Consider the following 21996-nt stretch of genomic DNA (forward strand, 5'->3'; position numbering starts at 1 on the left):
CAACGTTCATTAACAATGAGGCAGCGTTAGGATTCCAAGGACGTGAAAAAGACTCCAGGTAAGTACAAATGTCCTCCTACTTGCCCACATGCCATAGAGCTGGCATTTCTGTACCCAGTAGAGTCATTACAAGTTCTTTTAAAAAACAACGTCCTTATCAATTTCAGTGGTGCCATGGTGCAACCAGAGAAGGCTGTGTAACCAAGCGCAGGAAAATGAAATGCTCCCTATTTCCCGGCTGGGGATAAAGGCCGAGAATCAGGACATATATAAACATCACTGTCAGAGAAATTACTTCAAACATCACTTCTATCTAACCACCAACAGGTTCTGTTACACAGGCAAATTAAACAAGTTGAAAAACAAAAATTGCAACAATGAACACAGCTGTCCTGAAAACATGAGGATGCTAGCAATAAAAACTAGTCATTACCAATGATGTAAATAAACAGACAGAGGCTGACTTTTGTTCTGATGTGGTCTCATGGCCCCTTGGTCTACCCTATCATATGTCCCGAGGACTGATTCAGCAGACTTCCCCTTGTCTCCTCTCTTCCCGCCTCTGCTTCCTGCAACCCACCTTCAAAGGGCCATGGAGTTATTGCCTGACTTTGTCTCTTTCTACTCAAAATCAGAAGTGACTTCCCCTTATCAGATCACTTGGTTTTATCTAAACTGCTCCAAAGTTCAACTCCAGATGATCTTTTTCAGGCTTATTGTCCCAGACTCTTCCCTCATCCTTTGTTCCAACCAAACTGAGCTCTCGCTATTCTCCATATACACCCTGCCTTTGTATCTTTGCACAAGCTATTTACTCTGTCTAGAATGTCTAAATGCAAAAATTCTCCTCAAAGCCTGGGTTTGCTTAACTGTTTATTTGCTGACATATATTCTTCAAAGTGTATCTTATATATGCTACCTCCTGGGAGGAGCCATTTTCCCATACATTATTATTTATAACAAAAACTGGGAACATTTACTGAATGTTTTTATTGTGCTAGGCACTCTACTAAACATTTCATAGACTTAAGTAACAAATGAGAAAAGTGTAACAGTGTGGAAGAGTGCAGAATGCCAGGGTTCAAATCTTGGCTCTACAGATCATTTGCTGATGAACTTGGGAATTTCTTTACTTTCTGTGTATACAGCATTGCCATGTACAAAAAGGAGACAGTTATAATAGAGCTAATACTAATAAAGTTATTATAGAGATTATGTGAAATGACACATATAAAGCCCTTGGAACAATTCCTAGCACACTGCAATTACAATATAAATATCTGAACCTGCTATTGTTATACCTCACAATATGCTACGAGGTAGATGTTGTCATTATTCCCATTTAAGAGATAAAGAAACTGAGGTTCACTCATGCTGAAAACATGTCCCAAGTAACATAGCTAACAGGTGACAGATCCAGAACGTACACACACAAATCTGTCAACGGTAAACCTTGATCTTTTCTGTAAGGCAGGCAGACTAGCTGTCTTTGGTTTCAATCTAGTGGTTTTCCTGACTGGAAGTTAAACAATAACAACCATGTTTGCTGACATTTACTGAATTCTCACTATGGAGTATGTGTCAGGTACCGGTACTCAATGCTTCATGCATTAGCTCATTAACTTTCACAGCTGATTTCACTGGCGACCATTTTTATCTTCATTTTCCAGAGGAGGAAACTGCTTTAGAGAAACTGGTCCAGTCACACAGCTTATAAGTGACAGAGCTAGGACTCAAACTTAGACTCTTACTGAAATGATACTCTGCCTTACTTTTAGCTGCACTATTCCTTTCCTTCTCTGTTCTTCCAGTTCTCTTACCAGAAACTATTTTCTCTGTCACTGGGCACTTGGTTAGTTGTGCTCACATGTGACACCACTGCCAACCTGTCAATCACCTGAAAAGCTAGACCCTGCCCCGTTCACATTGCCTGCAGAACAGTATCTTCCAAGCAGTAGAAGCCTAAGAAATCTTGGACTGAATTGAACTTCATGTTGGAACTTGGATCATAAAGAATCAAATGTTGCATAGAAAATATTTTGCATATATGCTGACACTTTAAATTATAATGACAAAGGACTTGAATTCAGTTCCTCTAAGAATGACTAATGAATGAGAGACAACTTTCACATTAGTTGAAAGGCTCAGGCTTGAAACTGGATTGAGCTAGAATCAAGACCCAAGCTTATTGATATTTTTGCTTGTTTTACTTATCCATTCCAAACCTCAGTTTCCTTATCTTTGAATAGAAGAATAATACCTCCTCCTTAGGGTTTTTGATATGATTAAATGAAAATACTCAGGAAAGCTACTTAGCATGGTGACTCATACATGGTAAGCACTCAGCAAGGTTCACATGATAACTAAAAATTGTTTTAAAAGTCAAATAATTAAAGAATAGCTCCTTGATCACTCAAGCAAATTGCTCTCCTTGCTTAGATCTAAAATCTTCCTGAAGGAAGATCACAAATATTATGAAATAAACTTGAGTGAAGGTGTGAGAAGAGAAAATAAATAACTCTCCAAGAAAAGGTACCCTGAAAGGGCCAAGCATGTGAGAAATGGCAGGAAAGCAGGCCATTTGGTGGTAAACAGCTTCATTCTTAACCCAAGGGACACAGTCTCCAGAGGATACCTTGGTGTTGTTAAGATGTGTCATGAAGGCCCCACGGTGAGGGTTTCCCTTTGTTCTCTAGTCTCACTGAAAGAGTGAATTTCACTGTAGTACCCATTTATTTGTAAATTCTGATCTCTAATTTACTAAGAGTTGCAAGACTGAGACTGTGTGCAAAGTATTAGAGCCAATAAGAAAAAAAGAGTAAGCACAGATTTCCCAAGGAAGATATCACTCGTATTGCCAGCAAATGCAAATATAGATACAGATATATTCCTTTAAGCAACAAGGAAGTCTGTATTACATGAAATTACAGTTTTAAAGATTCCTGACTATTATGGACTGAACTGTGTTTTCCCAAAATTCATATGTTAAAGTCTTAACCTGCAATGTGACTATATTTGGAAATAGGGCCTTTAAAGAGGTAATGAAGGTTAAATGAAGTCATAAGGATGGGACCTTAATCTGATAAGACTGGTGTCCTTACATGAAAAGGAAGACAACAGAGGTCTTTCTCCATATAACAGGGGAAAGAACATGTGAGACAAAGTGAGAGACAGCCTTTTAAAAATCGGGAAGAAAGGCCTCACCAGGGACCAACTTTGCTGGCACCTTGGTCTAGGGCCTCCAGAATTGGGAGAAAGTGAATTTTCTGTTGTTGAAGCTACCCAGTCGGTAGTATTCTATTATGATAGCACAAGCAGACCCATATACTAATATTTGTATTAAACAATTTCCTGTCCTCCTATAAAAATAATGGTTATATTTTTCCAATGAAGAGGCAAGATGGCTTACTGGATAAAGGACTTTTGTGTCTCTTTCAAGTCAAGGAGTCCATTTGGGAGCTGTAGTTTGGATCTTCTAGCTTTCACACTTCAGATAAAAAGAAAAAAATATTAACACCCCACACATAACACTTGTTTTATAAAGTATCTCTTTATTAGGAATCTCTTCCCTAAGTACCTCCCTCCAGACATGAAACACAGGCAAAGTTCCACAGGGAAACAAAGACCAGTCACACAGCAGAAATCAGCATAAACTTAGCTGATACAGGCTCTTTGTTACATGGATTTTACCCTTTGTCCTTCTGAAATTTAAATTCTTTCTGGCTGGAAGAAATTTTACAGTTCTGTCTTTTTAGGCTAGTCACACTTGGTAATTTTTGGTCAAAGAAGGCAGAATAAAGCCAGGGCCTGCAGAGACTGAAGAGGCTCTGCTAACCTTCTAGAACTGCAGGCTTAAAGAGGTGCTGTGGCTTATACTGATTGAGAGCAGTCATTCATTCATTCATTCATTCATTCTTCCAAAAAATACCTTTTGGGGCCTTCTCTGTGTCTGGTACCAGACAAGGCTCTGGGGATACATACAGCCCTAGTCTGCCACCAGCTTACAAACTAGTATGTAAATACAGACTACCGTATGAAATTAACCAAATTAATAAATAAGGCATTTACCGATGACGGAAAGTGCTGAAAAGATCATAAAGAAGAGTAATGAATGACTTTAAGTTGTCATGTGGAGTGAGTCTGAATTGCAATCCACTAAGATGGGGGGAGGAAAATCCAGGACAACTGGTACCAAGGCTCTGGGAAAGGAAGCAGTTCTGTGTGTCTGAAAATCAAAGACAAGGATGGCATGGTTGGGGTCAAAAGGGGCACTAGATCCAAAGAGCCAGGCAGAACTTGATCAGGAGCATTGAGGAGGTATTCTTCTGCTTTGAGAAAACACAGCAGGAGTTTAAGGTAAGTTAGTCTAACTACAAACAATGGCCCATAGGCCAAATGGAGCCTCCAGCCTGTTTTGGTGAATCAAGTTTGTCTGGGGCAGAGCCAGGCCCAGTGACTTAAGTATTGTCTATGCTTGCTTTTGTGTACAAGCGCAGAACTCAGTGGTTGTAACAGACTGTATGGCCCACAACACCTAAAATCAATTTACTACCTAGCCCTTTACAGAAAAAGTTTGGTCTAGCAGAAGCAGGGAGAGCTCTCGAGAGCCTGTGCATCATCCACGGGAGAGTTGATGACATCTCGGACCAGACTGATTGGTAGCAGTACAGAGGTAGGGAGGTAAACAGATCTAGGGCATGCTTTGCAAGAAGAGCTGACAGAATTTGTTAAAGGATGAAACACGGTGGGGTAGAGAGGAGAGGATAGAGAGGAACCAAAATATTCTTAGCTTTTTGGCATGAGCAACGGAGTGGATAAGAAGGTCATATGCTGCCTTAGGCGGTTTTGGATCGGGGGAGGGGGATAGCTTTGTGGGGCAGGTGAGACTAAAGAGCTACTGGGGAATGTTTAGTTCAAAAAGGGAAATGCCTTTTTATGAGGTCTGAGTGTTGCTTTTTTGCTTTTTCAACCCAGTGCAGGGATTCTCAAAATAACCGAATGACTTCTCCTTCTGTGTTCTATAACAAACAAAAGCCACATGGCCAGGAGAATAATAACTGACATTTCCTCGGATGCTAAGCTATAAACATTCTGCAGGCAGGGACCATGCCGGTATTCCTCACCACTGTATCTCCATGCCTAGCGCAGTAGCTGCCACATAGTAGGAGCTCAAGAAATACAAGTTTTCAAAGTGAACTGAAGAAATAATCAGCAACCATTTACTATAACATCAGGAACTTGATGAAGTACTTCACAAAAATTACATTATGTAATCTTTACAAAAAGCCCTCAAGCTAGAGGCGCTTGGGTGGCTCCATCAGTTAAGCATCTGCCTTCGGCTCAGGTCATGATCTCAGGGTCCTGGGATCGAGCCCCACATCACACTCCCTGCTCAGCAGGGAGTCTGCTTCTCCTTCTCCCTCTGCCTCTCCCCACTGCTCATGTTCTCTCTCTAATAAATAAATAAAATCTTAACAAAAATCCCACAAGCTAGTTGCTGATATACCAATTCTACCAAATTAGGAACTGAGACTTAAGCAAGGGATCGCAAATATGAATGCCTGCCCTACAGAGTTGAGTTAGGAGGCAAAAATGGGTGAAAGGAACCATATATTGATTAATGGGAACTAATACAATGACATCTTTCCTTATGCCATCCACCCAACTGCTTCTTAGCTTCCACCAAGAATTGTTCTTTGAAAAAACAGTCACCCAATATTGCCAGGTCTGATCTTCCAAGAGAAGCTGGAAATCCAGTTTATTTCATAAATGTAAACTCTCTCAGTTAAAGGGGAAAAAAAAAAGACAATGTCCTGGAGCAAGCATTAAAAAATCCAGTCCTAGGGGCACCTGGGTGGCTCAGTTGGTTGAGCGACTGCCTTCGGCTCAGGTCATGATCCTGGGGTCCCGGGATCGAGTCCCGCATCGGGCTCCCTGCTCCTTGGGGAGCCTGTTTCTCCCTCTGACCCTCTTCCCTCTCATGTGCTCTCTATCTCTCATTCTCTCTCTCTTAAATAAATAAATAAAATCTTAAAAAAAAAAAAAATCCAGTCCTAGCAGGCACCCCTTACACTTTCCTTTATGTGCCGTCTCTCTGGTGGGGAGAAAAAAAAGCTCACCTACTCCTTAGTAAATATTATTGGTAAATCTGGTATAACACACTGTCCCTGTATGCTCAGCCAAATGTATTTTTTGTTGAAGATGTTTCTTATACTAGCTAAGGGTTGCACTAGGCACTTGCTTTTTGTGTCTGGAACACTGTAGCCATTCTCTGGTGTTTGAACATCTGCCCGATGACTACAGTGAAAGCCCAAATCATACTGTGCAAGTGGCTAATGAATTCATGTAGTCTTCCTGACACAATGACGCAATAATGCCTACCTCACTGTGCCAACGAGCCCTGCAATCTTAGAACTAAAGACACCAAATGCTTCCTTTTTTTTAAGATTCCTTTCTTGTTATTAAAGTCTGGGTTTTGGACACTGGGTATCATGTTGATGGTTCCAACTTAATTAAATTTCATAAAAGTAGGAGATTAAAAAATGCCATCACTGGCTTCTCGTTTCAATTTTAGCACAACCACCTCCACATAGTGTAACAAGGAGGGAAATAAGGCATTTAAAATATCTAACAAATTCAGTTTGGTGAACAAATTACTGACTGCCAAATATATGCCAGGATCTGTGCTAGGTCCCAGGATACGAAATGAACAAGCCATTGCCCCTGCCCACAAGTACGCATGTTCCAGTGGGGGAAACAGACTCAGAAATAATAATAGATTGAGACACATGCTATCACAGAAGGATTACAAAATGCTCTGGGAACTTAAATAAAAGGATGATTAATAATGACTTCATGGGGGCAGAACTGGGAGAAGTCTAGGTCAAGGGAAGCTACATAGGAAAGGTTACAACTTAGCTCTAACTTTAAGGATGGCTGGCAGTTCATAGGTGCATTCTGGGTAATACAAGCAAGAGCTATCAAAGACTTACCATGAGTAAGGTACTGTGCTGAGCGGTTACACCTCATTCTTCATAACTATCCAATAAATTAAACTTGTTTTACATTCCCATTTTTCAGGTTAAGAAACTGAGTCCCAGAAAGGTAAAATCACGTAGCCAGGGCCTCACAGCTAGTTGTTGACAAAACTTGCAGACTATTTCATGTCTGTATGACTTGAAAGCCTGGGCTTTTAGACATTATATTCTATCACCAAGCAGGATAAGCAGCATGTAGACAAAAAATAAAAGTGTGTGAGGATTAGCAATTAGCCCATTATAAGTAGAAGATAGCTTGCCTTCATGTGTGTTGGGATGGGAGGTACAGGTAAGGAGCAGCTGGGAAAATTTCAATATAAGGCTTATAAACTGGGTCCAGACTTTAAGACTACAGAGTTGGAGCTTTACTCCACAGGCAAGCAAGGGCTCTGGATGCCTGAAAGGGCCAGAATAATGTGATAAAGAATGAACTCATTAGATAAACCCAGGAGCTCTGAAGCAGCTTTGGAGAAGCCAAATGCTAGAAAAGCTACTTAAAGTTTATTGAAATAGTCCAGACAAAAGATGATGATGGTCTAAACGCAGGTGCTGGCAGTGATGACAAAGAAAAAGACAAGGATGTATAAAGATGCTGTGGAGGGAGAATCAACATGATTTCAGAATGGCTGATTGGAGGGATGAAGGAGAGATACCATGGATGACACTAGGGAATCTGGCTTGAATAACTGGTTAGGTATTGATGTGAAATTTGAGATATAAGGGGCAGGTCCATGGACGTTACCAAATAATTGGTAATATAAAATCTTTTCTTGAAAACATAGATTTAGGAGCCATAAAAAGGGAGAGATCCCCTGCACCCAGGCTAAGTGTGACAATGAGAGGAAAAGGAGGACGTTAATAGTAACGCCAGCAGTTATACTCATGCATGGATGTTCGCGGTAAGGTTTAACCTGACAATAAACATGATTCTTCCCAGCGCCTCTGTAATCTGTTTTTGTTAATTGTTTGAAATTAACCAAGCCTGAGTAACTTTTCTTTTTACGACTAGTCCATGTACAAGCATTTAATGGCTGGCAGATCTGAGCACGACTGATACCCCAGTATCAGTGTATTGAACCTATTCTAATTCTAATCTACAATGAGAACTTCGCTCATTTAATGAATCTATGTATGTGTATATACTATATACTACTTTAACAAAGAAGAGCACAGGTTACCTACAAACGTCCATATGAAAGTATCATAAACAGATCAGTGTATCACTGCAAAGGGAAGGGTCCATTATGAATATTTAAATGTTTTTTAAAAAGGAACAGTCACTGTGATTACTAATATTTCAACTAGAGTGAATTAAATGGTAGTACAATGCTTTGAAAGAATTACTTTTTAAAGCATGTTATAGAAGAATTCTATCAAAGACAATTTGCATTTGTGTTGTCTTTACAGGAGAAACCATTTGTCAGTAAAGGTCAATAAAAAACAACAGGGAGGCTCTTGCCCTCACCCCTTACCCTGGTACGTGCAGAGATTAGAACATTCTAACCACTTAGCTTTAGAATTACTGCATACTTTACTTTCTGAGCTATTCAGAAAGGCTCTGTTCATGAAAAGTTCTCATGGTTATAAAACATGAAACAAAAAAACTTGTCCAACATGATATGTTGTATTTATTTTTCTTTTTGTTTGAGGATTTGAAAAAGCTTTGCAAACAAGACCTAATAAATCTCTTTAAGGCAGCTGCTTGTGGAAACTCTTCGCCCCTGAATGGAGGCTGGGGACAGGTAAAGGGAGAATAGAGACGGAGAGGAGACAAGGAGGGTGGACAGGCACCTGCTGTCATCTAAAGTCTCCAAAGAAGCCCAGGGCTGCACACATTTGTCCTGCAATAGGACTTGTCAACATAAACAATGAGTGCTCTACCCTTCCCATGTGACGGCTGCTACTTCTAGATTTTGCCATCTGTTAATAGGTGAGCAACAGTGAACAAAACACCAGAAATGCACAGGGGAGGGAAGCAGAACAAGGAAGACAAGAAAGAATAATGACAGTGCTTCATGTGTTCAGCAAACTGTGCTAGAGACTGTCACATTTATAGTACGTACTCCGTAAATACTTAGTCTCATCCCTAATTTATGCTATCTATGTTCAATGAACATGAGGAAGAGACTAGCAGAATTTGACATAAATGCTCTAATTTATTCTTTTTGATTAAGGAAACTGGTTTTTATAGAGAAAAAGAAGAGAGTTTCTGTGAATTACAACTGCTGACCATGAAAAAAGCTAATTTATTTATCGGTACTTGGAGGCATGAAGGAAAGAGGGGGCACAGTGCTGGGTCAAGGTCGGCTTATATGCTGTGTAAAGTGATTACACCCAGGTAAGATCCATTCCATTCATAGAAAATATTACTACCAAAAATGAAGAACCTAAGGGATAAGGGACAGAAGTAGCCACTGGGATGAAGAATACCAATTATACACAAATCTCTTCTCTAGTGCAGTGGACTAGTCAGGGTAGGGAAAGTCTTCATAAATGAAGTCATTGCCTTAGTTCCTGATTTTGAAAGCAGAGCAGAGACTGTGATGTGGCATTAGTGAGACATCTTACTCTCTCTACCTACAAGATTAAACTCATTCTTAGATCTTCATAAAAATCTGAAGAAGACCTTTGAAAAATTATAGCTTTCACAAGACAAGAGAACTACTGAAGTCAACCAAGTCAGGTATAGTACCCCAGTGGCTCTGGTGTCAGATATGACAACATACCCATGGTATGAATCCAGCCCTTGCCACTTAACCTGGGTCTAGTTCTGTAATCTAGTTATGTACTCTCTAGGCCCAGTTTCCTTTTTTATGACATGAGTAATAATAATAATAACATCTATAATATCTACCTTCCAGGGCAACTGTCATAATGAAATGAAATAAGGCATGTGGACACTTAGCAAAGTGTTTACCAAGTAGTAAGAATTCAACATATATTAGTTTATGCTGGTAGCAATTTTTAAAAATCCTGGGATGATAATGACCTTACTGTGAGGCTCAGTATCCATCCATACCATTCTGAAATGCATTCTCATGATTTTTTATAAAATAGACATGACTTTGACGTAAATATATCTGATTTATATATATCAGTTAATGTAAAAGTTTATATATACTTATCAACCCATAACCCACAAGATCTGCTTTGTCTTTTTCTTTTCTGGAATGTATCAAATACTAATAGTGATTAACTTGTTTTTCTTTTCAAAATATAAGCCATTTTTTTTTTAACTCATGCATAAGCTATATCATGTGTTACTTAACTTCTAAGGACAAATTTACCTATTAAAATGTTATTCGGGGTTGCCTGGGTGAGATAGTATATCAATGAAATTAATGATTCGTTTTTAAGATAGTTTTGTAGACCATACAGTCACATGAGGAAATGTTTCTGTGAACCCTAGTCTAGGGCATTCATCCAGCATATATTTTTAACCCCTCCTTAAATTAAGAGAGAAGAGCATTCCAAGAGCGTGTCTAAGAAACAGAAAGGGGAGGGCGCCTGGGTGGCTCAGTTGGTTAAGCGACTGCCTTCGGCTCAGGTCATGATCCCGGAGTCCCAGTATCGAGTCCCACATCGGGCTCCCTGCTGAGCAGGGAGTCTGCTTCTCCCTCTGACCCTCTTCCCTCTCATGCTCTCTAGCTCTCATTCTCTCTCTCTCAAATAAATAAATAAAATCTTAAAAAAAAAAAAAGAAACAGAAAGGGGAGCGCATGAGTAAAAGACTAGTAGAATTTGACAATTAAGAGGTGTGTGAGGTCAATTTGTTAGGACTATATAAACTTTGACAAGGAGGTTGTCTTTATTCGATGACTCTAAAGTGAAAATTGTGATCTGGTTTATGTTTAAAAAGATTGCTCTGCTTTCTGTGAGGAGGGGAGAGAGGCAGGCAATCCCACTAGTGGGTTAGCGAGGTGGTTCCAGGAGGAAGCTGGTGGCTTCAACTAGGAAGAAACAGAGATGGAAAACTAAGCCAATTTAGAGAATGTTTGGAGGTAAAATTGTACAAATGTTAATAGATTGGATGCGTGGTGTCAGAGAAAGAAAGAAACCAAAAGCAGCTCCATAAACTGGCTTTAGAAATTGAGAGCATATTAATGCCATTTACTGCAACGGAGGGTGGGGAAGGATGAGTTTGTCCTCAGAGTGACATGCACTTAAGTCAAGAGTTCTACTTTGTCCCTGTTAAATACGAAAAACTAGTAAACACATTAGTGGAGATGTTAAATAGGTGACTGAATCTGGACTTCCAGGAAGTAGGCCCGGAAATGGTGTTGTCATCCTCCAGATGAGAATTTGTGAAGCGACCTGGGGGAATGTAGCTAGACAGCTGGAGGAGATCTGGGATGGAGCCTGAACTCCAATATTTAGAGGTGAGAAGTAGAAAAGGGACCAGCTGCAAGAACAGAGGGAGCCAGGGAAACGGGAGAAAGAATCAGCGAGTGTGTAGTAATAGAAACCACAAAGGGAAAATCCATTAAGGGACTGGAGAATCTAATCGGAGAGGTCAAAAGCTCTACCTGAGACATCGAGATATAAAAAGGTCAGGATAAGAAAAGGACTAAATGACTAGAATTTGGCATCTCAGTGGTCACTGGAATTTAAATGCAGTCCCAGGGGAGTGATGGGATTGGAAGCCCCTCTAGAGCTGGTTAAGGAGAAGGTGTGCAATGAGTAGGTGTAGGCAGCCTTGAGAAACAGCTTTCTCAACAGGTATTGCTGGGAAGGGCAGAATATAAATGAGGCAGTGATTAAGGGAGATGTTGAAGTCAAAAGAGATGCAAGAGCGTATTGTATGCTGATGTGAGTAGTACAGTTGAGAGGAAGAAATGGATGATTCAAGAAAAAGAGAACACAACTGCAGGAGCCAAGACCTTGAGAAGGGGAGAGGAGCTCCACTCTGGCCTCCACAGGTACCGGCACCCTTCGACTGTGAAAGGTAGAAGGCCCATACATATGGTAGAACTATGACCTCGTGTAAGTATTAGGCAGGCGGGAAGGAAATAGGAGTAATTAAAGAGTTAAATAAGGGCACTAGGGAGAATCTTCTTCTAGTGTCCCTTAGTATCTGTATTTATAGTAAACAGAATTTTATAAAGTAAGAGGTTCTCAGAACACCTGGGTGGGTCAGTCGGTTAAGCATCTGCCTTCAGCTCAGGTCATGGTCCCAGGGTCCTGGGATTGAGCCCCACCTCAGGCTCCCTGCTCAGGGGGGGAGCCTGCTTCTCCCTCTCCGTGCCCCTCCTCCTGCTCCTGCTCTCTCTCATGTACGCTCTCTCTCAACTAAATAAATAAAATCTTAAAAAAAATTCATGTAAGAGGTTCTCAAAAAAGCTCCTAAATCAAGGCGTTCTTACCAGTTATACAGCAAGAAAAGAACTGACAAATATACAGTTGTTTCCAATATATACAAAACACCTGGACCACTATATGTTGACAGTGTGGTGCTCTTGATGATAAACACTGTACACCAGCCACTGTATTAATTCTTCTTAGAGTTAATAAATGCCTATACGGTCTTGTTATGCACCAGTACTGTTATTAGAATTTTATAAATATTAACATGTTTAACTCCCCAAATAAGATTGATTATGTAGGTAGCATCATTCCCATTTCACATATGAGGACTCTGAGGCACAGAGAGGTTAAGTAACTTATCTAGAGCCACACAGCTAATTCAGAGAGCTAAGACTCAAACCAAGGCACTTTGATGCCAGAATCCTCACCTTCTGACTGTGTCCTCACATGGCCTTTCCTCTTTGTCCCTTCTTCTAATAAGACACCACTCATATTGGATTAGGGTCCCACTCTAATGACTTTAATTCTAAGTACCTCCCTAATGGGCTTAACTCCAAATATGTCACATTAGGGGTTAAGGCTTCAACATATGGATATGAGGCAAACACAATCCAGTCCATACCAGGTTGTATCCAATTTTTTGGTAGTATAAGTCATGCTGATGACAAATGATAAAGTGATCTTAATAGCATAATTGCTAGGTCAAAGGGTATGTCATTTAAGGCTTTTGATATTAATTGCCAAGTTGTCTTCTAGAAATGTGTTCCCCCGAAAACTCTTGCCAGTAGAGTATCAGGATGAAAACACAACCATTTTAAAGAGTAATATATGTGTGTAAAAATCTCTAGCCCTGAACTAAATCTTAGCTCTACCATGTCTTGACTGCCTGTGACAAGAGGCAAGTGACCACAGACTATTACTGGCAGCCATTTGTTTGCTCCTGCAATTCCATCTGAATTCTGGGAAGTGAAGGAGAACTTCGTGAAAACAGAGACAGAATAGCCTGGATTGATGCATTCGGACAGCTTCCTTTAGTATCTTTGTTGCTTGCTTTAAATTACTCCCTTTCAGTTCTTCACATTGCATTAATGGGAAGAGGAAACCCAGTTTATCTCACTGAAAAAGAGGAACACAGCGGGGCAGAAGAGGTGGGGGAAAGTGCTGGTTAATTTGGGATGGGCTCCGAGGCTGTCTTGTCTAGCTTCCTGCTAAGCTAACACAGTTGAAGGGGAGCCCTTTCCTACTCAGCATTCTCTCCATAAATACTCTGGTTCTGCTGTCTCCTGCTGGGGTCAGGTTACCACAGGCTTCTGAGAGGCACTGCAGGAAGTAAGTTTGGAATCACTGCTTCCTCTTCACTGCCTTTTGTCTCTGGAGCCTGATGTCTCCACAGCTTGGAGAATATTTTTAATTTAGAGGCAGAAAGGAATCTCAAAATGAACTAGAGAGAAGGTCATTCTTACATGCAGGGAATAGAGAGAGCTTATCCATGTAACCATGTCTTTAACATGGTTCCTGGGCTAGAGGAACAGTTAATGAATTGGGCATTTTAGGTTGAATGTAGTTTTGGTGAGTGGAAAAAATATCATGGAAGAGGGAAAGAAAAATTTGGCAGGAAGAAGGAAGGCTATTTAAAAGCAAATAACCGAAAGCTAACTATATTTAAGGTTTCTATCATTACATTTTCCCTCACTTATGTCAAACAAAGCAAGAGTATGGAAAAGTAGAAAATTAAATAAAATTATAAGTGATCTATCCCATAAAGTGACTTGTTATCCATCAGACAATATGGTGGAATGCAAAATGTTTAGAGATCCAGAGGCAGACAGCTGTAACCAGCTGTGTGGCCTCAGCAAAGTCAACCTCTCTCAGGTTCACTCTCATCCCATAACATAGGAGGATATTAATACCCACTTCATAGAGTAGTTATCAGGCACTAATGATAAAACATGCAAAACACCCAGGATGCCATACAGGTATATGCCATACAGGATTCACTCATAAAACAGAGGTTTCCCCCCACTTCTGACAAGAGGAGGAGGACTGTAAATTCTTCAACAGCCTTTCAATTTAGACACGGAGACAAAATGAGAACATCTGAAACAAAGGAGAACAATTATGTGCTAAACAGTGTGGTAGTGATCACAGATAGGATAGGAATTTAGACAAGGGGAGATCTGAGTGCTCCTGATTACTCTGCTGGTGAAAGACTGGCCTAATTATTGGATCTTACACACTGGATGTCTAGGATAAGTCACAGAAGCAAAGTGAGGAAAGAGGACATTGAAAGGGGGTGGGAGGGATGGAGGATGTGATGTGGAAGCAAAGACACAAATAAATGGTAGAGAAGTTGAATAAAATTAAGCAAAAATGACAAACGAAACTAAGCAACTGATCTATAATTTATGGAAAGAGCAATGCTCATAGTGGATACATTTAAAAAAGAAGCAGAATGACTAAGAAGAATCACAGTATGAATATGTACTGAATAAATACTAATAGATGACAGTAATGGTTTATCAGAATTCATTTTTTAAATTAAGGAAACGATCTGTGAATATAAACCAATTGGTCATATTTTCAAAAAAAGAAATGACCCCAATAATAATTTGCATAACTATTAGTACAAAGAACATCAAGAAAACTCTTTTTTTTAATTGTTGGTGATGACATAATCACTTTGCTTTGCTTGACATGCTCTTGGGGCTGTTCCTTCAGTATCACTCCACTTTAATACTGACAGGACCCTCCTGTTGGTCATTTGGCTCGTCTAATTCCTAGGGTTTTCATTCCCTGCATTTATTTATGGTTGACAGTTATTTTTTTTAAGATTTTATTTATTTATCCTAGAGAGAGTGCGCGCTTGTGCAAGAGCAGGGGTAGGAGGGAGGGGCAGAGATAGAGGGAGAGGCAGAGAATCTCAAGCCGACTCAGAGCTAAGCACACCACAGCCCTACTTGGGGCTCAATCTCACAATCCTAACATCATGACTTCAGCAGAAACCTAGAGTTGGCCACTTAATCGACTGAGCCACCCAGGTACCCCAGTTGATAATTATTTTAATTCACATTTTAAAAATAGTAACAATGAAATCATTCACCCTAATATGAAAGAATATGAGTTCTCCTTTTCACCTACCTAATGTCCATCAGGAACTTACCAAAAGTGTTCAGGTAAAGGCAACTTCAAAAAGTCTTTTTGGTTTGCCTCCTTTCTTATTAACCAAGTAATAAGTGTTCATTGGGAAAATCTTAGGAAGACTTGATCAACAGAAAATTAAAATTAAAAATTAAATTCACCTATATTTCTATCACTTAACACTTTTTATATTCTTCTATTTCCTGCAGGACTTTTTTCTCCATGCTCATATGAACACATTTTTAACAGACACAGTGCTGTTAGGTCTACATTTTTACTAAACGTACTCTAGACATCTTTCCATGTAATTAAAAAAATTGTTTAATCTGTAATGTTTAAAACGTTGATAACACACGCCATCTGCAATGTTCATTCACCAGACCTTCACTATATTCCAGCCAGTGAAGGCAGTTTTACGTTTTGTAGTCAGATATTACAAACTCAAAGGTTAAGCTGTGTTTTCATGCCATCTGCAATTCCGTCACCCCTTCCTGAATTCTGATTTACGCCTTAGGATTCTGTGTCCCCCTTCTTTTCTCACTCTGTCTCCTCCCCTACTGCCCTCAAGAAAATTGTAGGCTAGTGGGGGAAATAAGTCGGGTCCATAAATAACTGTAATCACTACTAGAGGCAAATAAAAGGGCAAATAGAAGGACTTCCAAATTCAGAAGAAGATTCCTTCAGTCTGCAAATACACTGACACACCTGAATGCAAAGGAATTAAGAAAACCCTTCTATTCCTTACTTATTTTTTCTCCTTTCAAGGGGAGCAACAGGAAAAAAAAAAGGAGGTGATATCCTTTCTCTCTCTTTTTACAATTGGAAAAACCAAAATCGCTAATGGACAGGATACCTGTTCACATCACCCAGCTAGTTGTTAGCTAAGCAGAGATTAGACTTGGGATTTCTGAATCCCAGGTTTGTGCTTTCACAGCGGCACAACGGTTCATCCTAAAAAAATACTTAAACAATACTCGCATACAAAACTGTGGGAAAAGAATCTTTGTCAAGTCAAGGGATTCTCTAATTTTTTTACAACAGCAAAACATGTCCTGAAAAATGGAAGGGAATAAAAGAGATAATCCTGTATCCTTTCATTTGATTTTTTCTTTCAAGTACAGCTCTATTTATACCTTGATTAAAATATCACACAAATGTTGGGCAACCCTCTTGGGTCCCCTCCCTCCTTGGGAGCTTTGTATTAACACTCTGCTATCGTACAATAAACCTTGCTTTGCTGCCCACAAAAAACAAACAAACAAATAAATAAATAAAGATAAAAAATAAATACCACACAAAAGCCAACTGGGCTTCCAACATGGTCTCTAAAAAGAAAAATCTAGAAAGTGACTTTCCAAATGTGTGAGAGCAAATATTTTACGCACCAGAGAATGTTCCTGCCTGAGGGGTCTATTTACCACACATTCATAATGTCGAATGGAAAGAGACCTTAAATATAATCAAATATAACCCTTTAAATAAGCTAGAAACCCTCTCAATAACATCTCTGTCAATCAATCATTTACCTTGTGCTTGAATATTGGCAATTATTGGATGAAGCATCTGGGTTGAAATCAAGAAAAAGTAAACACAGTGCCTTTATGCCCTGGACTGACTAATTAGTCCGGCAGCATACCAAATTATATGTCTTTTAAGCTGTATGGCTTGGATTTAATGAGTTGTTTCCTGAGTTGAATGTCAACATCTCTCTCTCTCTCTCTCTCTCTCTCTCTCTCTCTCTCTCTCTCACACACACACACACACACACACACACACACACACACACACACACTGAAGGAGGAGAATGATCAAAAGCCAATACTGCTATATTATCTTGGGAAGCATTCATTATGACACAGGACTGAAAGAAAACATGATGGGCAGTCACAGACTCCTAAACCTTTAGGTTTCCAGCTAGAATAGTCATGTAATCTAGCCCATGACTTTCCTTTTACTTACAGGGAAATAAGGAGTTTAAGAGATTTGCTAGGGTTTTATAGGTTTCTGCCTGAGTGGCATTTGACTACACACAGAAAGGGAGAAAATTTACAGATTATTTAATACAGAGGTTGGAGTAGCAATAATCACAGCTCAAAAAAGGGAAAACACCAATGTGAAGGCAGGCGAATCAGAATCAATACTCTCATCAAATACTCAATGACCTTTCCCCTCTGGATTTATATTTTTCCTCATTTTCTGGGATGGTTTTTATGCATTAAATACAGAAAAAGATAATAATGAAAAGAGCCCCTTGACTGTAACTGGAATCAGTGTATCTAACATGTTTCCCAATACTTACTGTGCACATCGCCCCATTAGATTGACTGCCAGGAAGGGTTCAAACAGGAAAAAAAAAAACTTTAGAAAGCCATTCATAATTTTCTCTTCAGGATTTAACAGTCATTCTATACTTGTCTTATGGTCTCTTTCCTGATACATCCCAAGTGAAAAAGCTCCAGGTATGCTGGAATACTGAGTCCAGCAAGAAAATATTTGCTGCAAAGTGCCTGGTTTATGTGGTTTTGTTTTGCTTCATTTTGAAAATCCACACTCTGCATTACTCTCTGATAAAGGCCAGTAGTGGCTTGATTCCCTGTCGCTGTAACATTCTTTTTTAACTTCAAGGAAAAGGCAGAGTACGATGACCCTCCCACACTTCCAGGTCCATACACTCAATCTTCATGAATTTGTTGCCTTTCTTCATTTGTGCTCCTTGACTGATGTTCTTAACCAAGTTTTCTTGGTTAGATGTTCACATGTTTGATACCCAATTTGCAAATGTTCTTATATTCTGATAAAGTCGCTGTGTCTCTTGGCATGATTTTAGTGTCTAAGTGCTTACTGCTTTACTATATACTTTTAAGAATGAGTCGTACTCATCTTTGTAGATTTCCCACTCTCTACTCCTCCACATATACACCTAACTGAGAGAATACATCATAGGTATTAGAATTATTTTTAAATTTAAATATTTCTTTGTATTAAAAACCTGATCACAAATCTAAAGAACACTCATTTGCATTCAGTTTGAAGAAAATATTCAAGTTCCATTTTAATTCAAAATATTCAAATATATCCCTAGTTTTTAATTGAACAGGTTTACCAGGTGATGTCATGAAGAAAAATAGGTAACCATTACTTAGTAATTCACATAAGAAACAAGATATTTGAGTTACCTTAAGATTCATCACTGAGATAGGTTTGCTCACATAATATTAAAATACAAAATCTAGGGGCACCAAGGTAGCTCAGTCGGTTGACCGTCCCACTCTTGATTTCGGCTCAGATCATGATCTCAGGGTCCTGGGATGGAGCCCAGCGTCGGGCTACGCACTCAGGGGGTAGTCTGTTTGAGGATTCTCTCTCTTCTTCTGCCCCTCACCCAGCTCACATTCTCACTTACTCTCTCTCTCTCTCTCTCTCTCTCTCCCTAGAATAAATAAATAAATAAATCTTTAAAAAAAGAATGCTATAATAATCCTTATTCAAGGTTTCCAATAAAAATGAATTATGACTGAATCACATGGAGTTAAGCTTGGAGTTCTGTCCTATTAATACTGAGTCTAATAAACTACTGTGAACTAAAACCACTCAAGGCTATGACAATAAGATGATGAATATCCAAGTGAAAATTGAAAAATTTAGCTCTTAAAGAAATTAGATATTTGGCACATAGAATATCAACTTTATCAATTATATCACTGAGTTTTCAAACTATTTTGTGACACGATCTTGTTCTCAAAACTTTAGGAGGAGGACACGCAGTGGGTATTTTGTGTAGAGAGCCTGCATCCCGTTCTCTTAGCCATTCCCTTCTCTCTGCGGCTCACCAGAACATTGTTGTTGTATGTGGACACCAGTTTGGAACCTGTGACGCAGAGAGAGCAAATTTTCCATGTTCCAGAAGCCCTGCAGAGTCACTTCAGATAGTTAAATATTTGGGTTTATGGATGTTTTACCGATTTTGATGACAAAATCTGTCATTTAAAAAATTCACATTTTGCTAATTAAATAAGTAAAATACATTTTAGTAAATTTGGAAATCATAAAAAACTCAATGAAGAAATTTTTCATAAAGTCACCACCCAGAATTCATTCTTGTTAATATTTTGATGTACACTATTTTAGTCTTTTAAAAAACATATATGTGTTTGCATATTTTTTTCTCTTTTCATAAAATTGGGATCAAATTCCCTCTTTTGATTTTTGAGCTTTTAACTTAAAAGACATATCTTACATATTGTCCTATGTTACTAAACCTTTTTCTCCAACATACTGTTTGAAGGGCCTCATTGTATTCCACAGCTGGGATAGGTCACAGTTACTTTGTCATATACTGGATCTATACAGAGACAAATAAATCAAGGTTTCAGTGTTTTGTCATCCAAACCTATTCTTGTCAAAACTCCTGCTATTTACTATAAGCAAAAATTGAAACAAAAAAGTCTTCAGTTGCATGAATTTTAGCACCATGAACTATAAAAGCACAGAAACTGTATTGTTCATAGCATTAAGTTCTGAGATTTGTGCTGCTCAGTCTATTTTGCACTTGGGGATTTTATTTCCAGAGATAAATTCCTGTAAAACTGCTCTCTGAATCTCTTTAGAGGAAAAGAAAATGTTCATAGTTTACAGAACTGTGGAAAACACAGCACAAAATATTTTCTTGCTCCTTTATTACTTGAAAAAAGGAGGAAAGAAAAGTAGGTAATTTTCTTTTATTAAAATACATTTAATGCCTATTTAAAATTTTGCTTTAAAAAGAGAATCCCATACTATATTGTACACATACACACAACTCATGCATGATCAAATAGTTACTTAAACACAAAATCTCTACATGGTTTATAATAGGACTGGGATTCATTCCATCCCTCCCTTGTTTTCTTTCTTCACTGAGGAAACTGGTTATATGGACTTTGTTCTTGAATATACATTTTTGCAGTGTTGCCATCCTTTACTTAGCAAGAATTGGGTCTTGATTAATATTTAACAACAACAATAACATTAAAATATATTTGCCTTTCTCTTCGCTTTAATTTTCAGGAGCACAAATTTCCATTACAAAAGGGAACTAATTAGCATAACAGTTAAGAGCGACCTGGGATGGGAATCTGGCATACTTGGGTTCAGAGTCCGCTTCCATCAGTCACTAGTTAGATAATCTTGAGACAGGGTTACATTGCTTTATCTCAGTAAACCTTAGTTTCATTTTGTATAAAATAGGAATACTGTTACTTTCTAGAGAGCATGTTGGTGCGGGGTATGGGATGACTTTAGTGCAATGCTTGGCATCTAGGCAAAGTAGTAAAACAAAAAACAACAGAGTAACCACTGACGTTAATGTCAAAATATGTTCTGAAAGTAAATTTTTTAGACATTTTTAAATCCAAATTCAGTCTAAAATGTAGATCAATATGCCTCAATAATTTTTATTTGTTAATGGGAGCATTATTACATTTGGCTCATCAAATGAAAGATATATACCTTGGGAGAGAAAGGTAGGATTAAATATTGATTCAAAACCATCCTCATCAGCATGTGCATCCAGAGTTCAGGCTTATTAGCTAGAAGCTATAGTAGTCACTTCACAAAAAACAGAGCAGACTTCTGCTGGCAACGGTGGGGCTAGTTATACATTCTTGTGTGTTAACAGGTGCTAACATTCTATTAAATTTGACCCTTTTTCCTTATAAAAATGTAAGTTCCTTTTGGACAGGGATGAGGGCTAATTATTGGAGTCTCTGAATGCTCTCTATTTTGAGGAACTTCACTTAAGCTCTTGTAGTGTTAGTGATGATGGTGATGATGATACACACGTGGGAACTATTTATTCATACCCCTGCCCAAAGCTCTTGATTTATTTAGTTGTTTCCAGATAAAGACACACACACCTAGGATTATATGTGAAAAGAAGAACCTGGGAGGAAGAACCAAAAGACCTTAAGTTACTTAGCACCTGAATTAGGGCTTAGAGGCCAAGTCAGATCATGTCATAATTCTTTGGCCCTGATTCATGTGACTGACGTATCATTTGGTTGTTTGGGGATGGATCTTAACAGAAAAAAATTTCTGAAGTAAAGAAATCTGGATTTGAGCTCCATACTTTTCAATTAGTCATTAGGTGATGCTAACTAAGCACAGGTAGACACTTTGAACTTTACTCTTAGGATGATTATAAATAATATAATATAATATCAAATAATGTAACATAATATACAACATATTCTCTACTTGTATGTCTGTGAGAATTTGAAGTATCAAAAGTTCTTTGTAACTTATAAAAGTTTTAAATACATATTGTGAAAAAAATGCCTTAGCTTACTAATTATAAAAATGTTGAATAATTGTTGGGGCATAAAAGGAAACACTTGAAGTTGCAAATTATCATTGTGTTATTGTGATTGCCCAAAAACCAGCATTAAAGTTCACAGAGATAGTTTATTTTTATCAAATGCTTATCTGCTGGGTCATTTTTTACATTTTCAGCTTCTATATTAATGAAATCTGGATGTTT

General features: G+C 38.6%; 1 protein-coding gene across 3 annotated transcripts in view; it reads right to left on the reverse strand.

The window, feature by feature from the left end:
* The window catches only part of JAKMIP2 (janus kinase and microtubule interacting protein 2), a 163046-nt gene that overhangs the window by 131048 nt on the left and 10002 nt on the right, over positions 1-21996 (reverse strand). The window lies entirely within an intron of this gene.

Source organism: Zalophus californianus, chromosome 5 (genome assembly GCF_009762305.2).
Source record: "Zalophus californianus isolate mZalCal1 chromosome 5, mZalCal1.pri.v2, whole genome shotgun sequence".
Classification (NCBI taxonomy): domain Eukaryota; kingdom Metazoa; phylum Chordata; class Mammalia; order Carnivora; family Otariidae; genus Zalophus; species Zalophus californianus.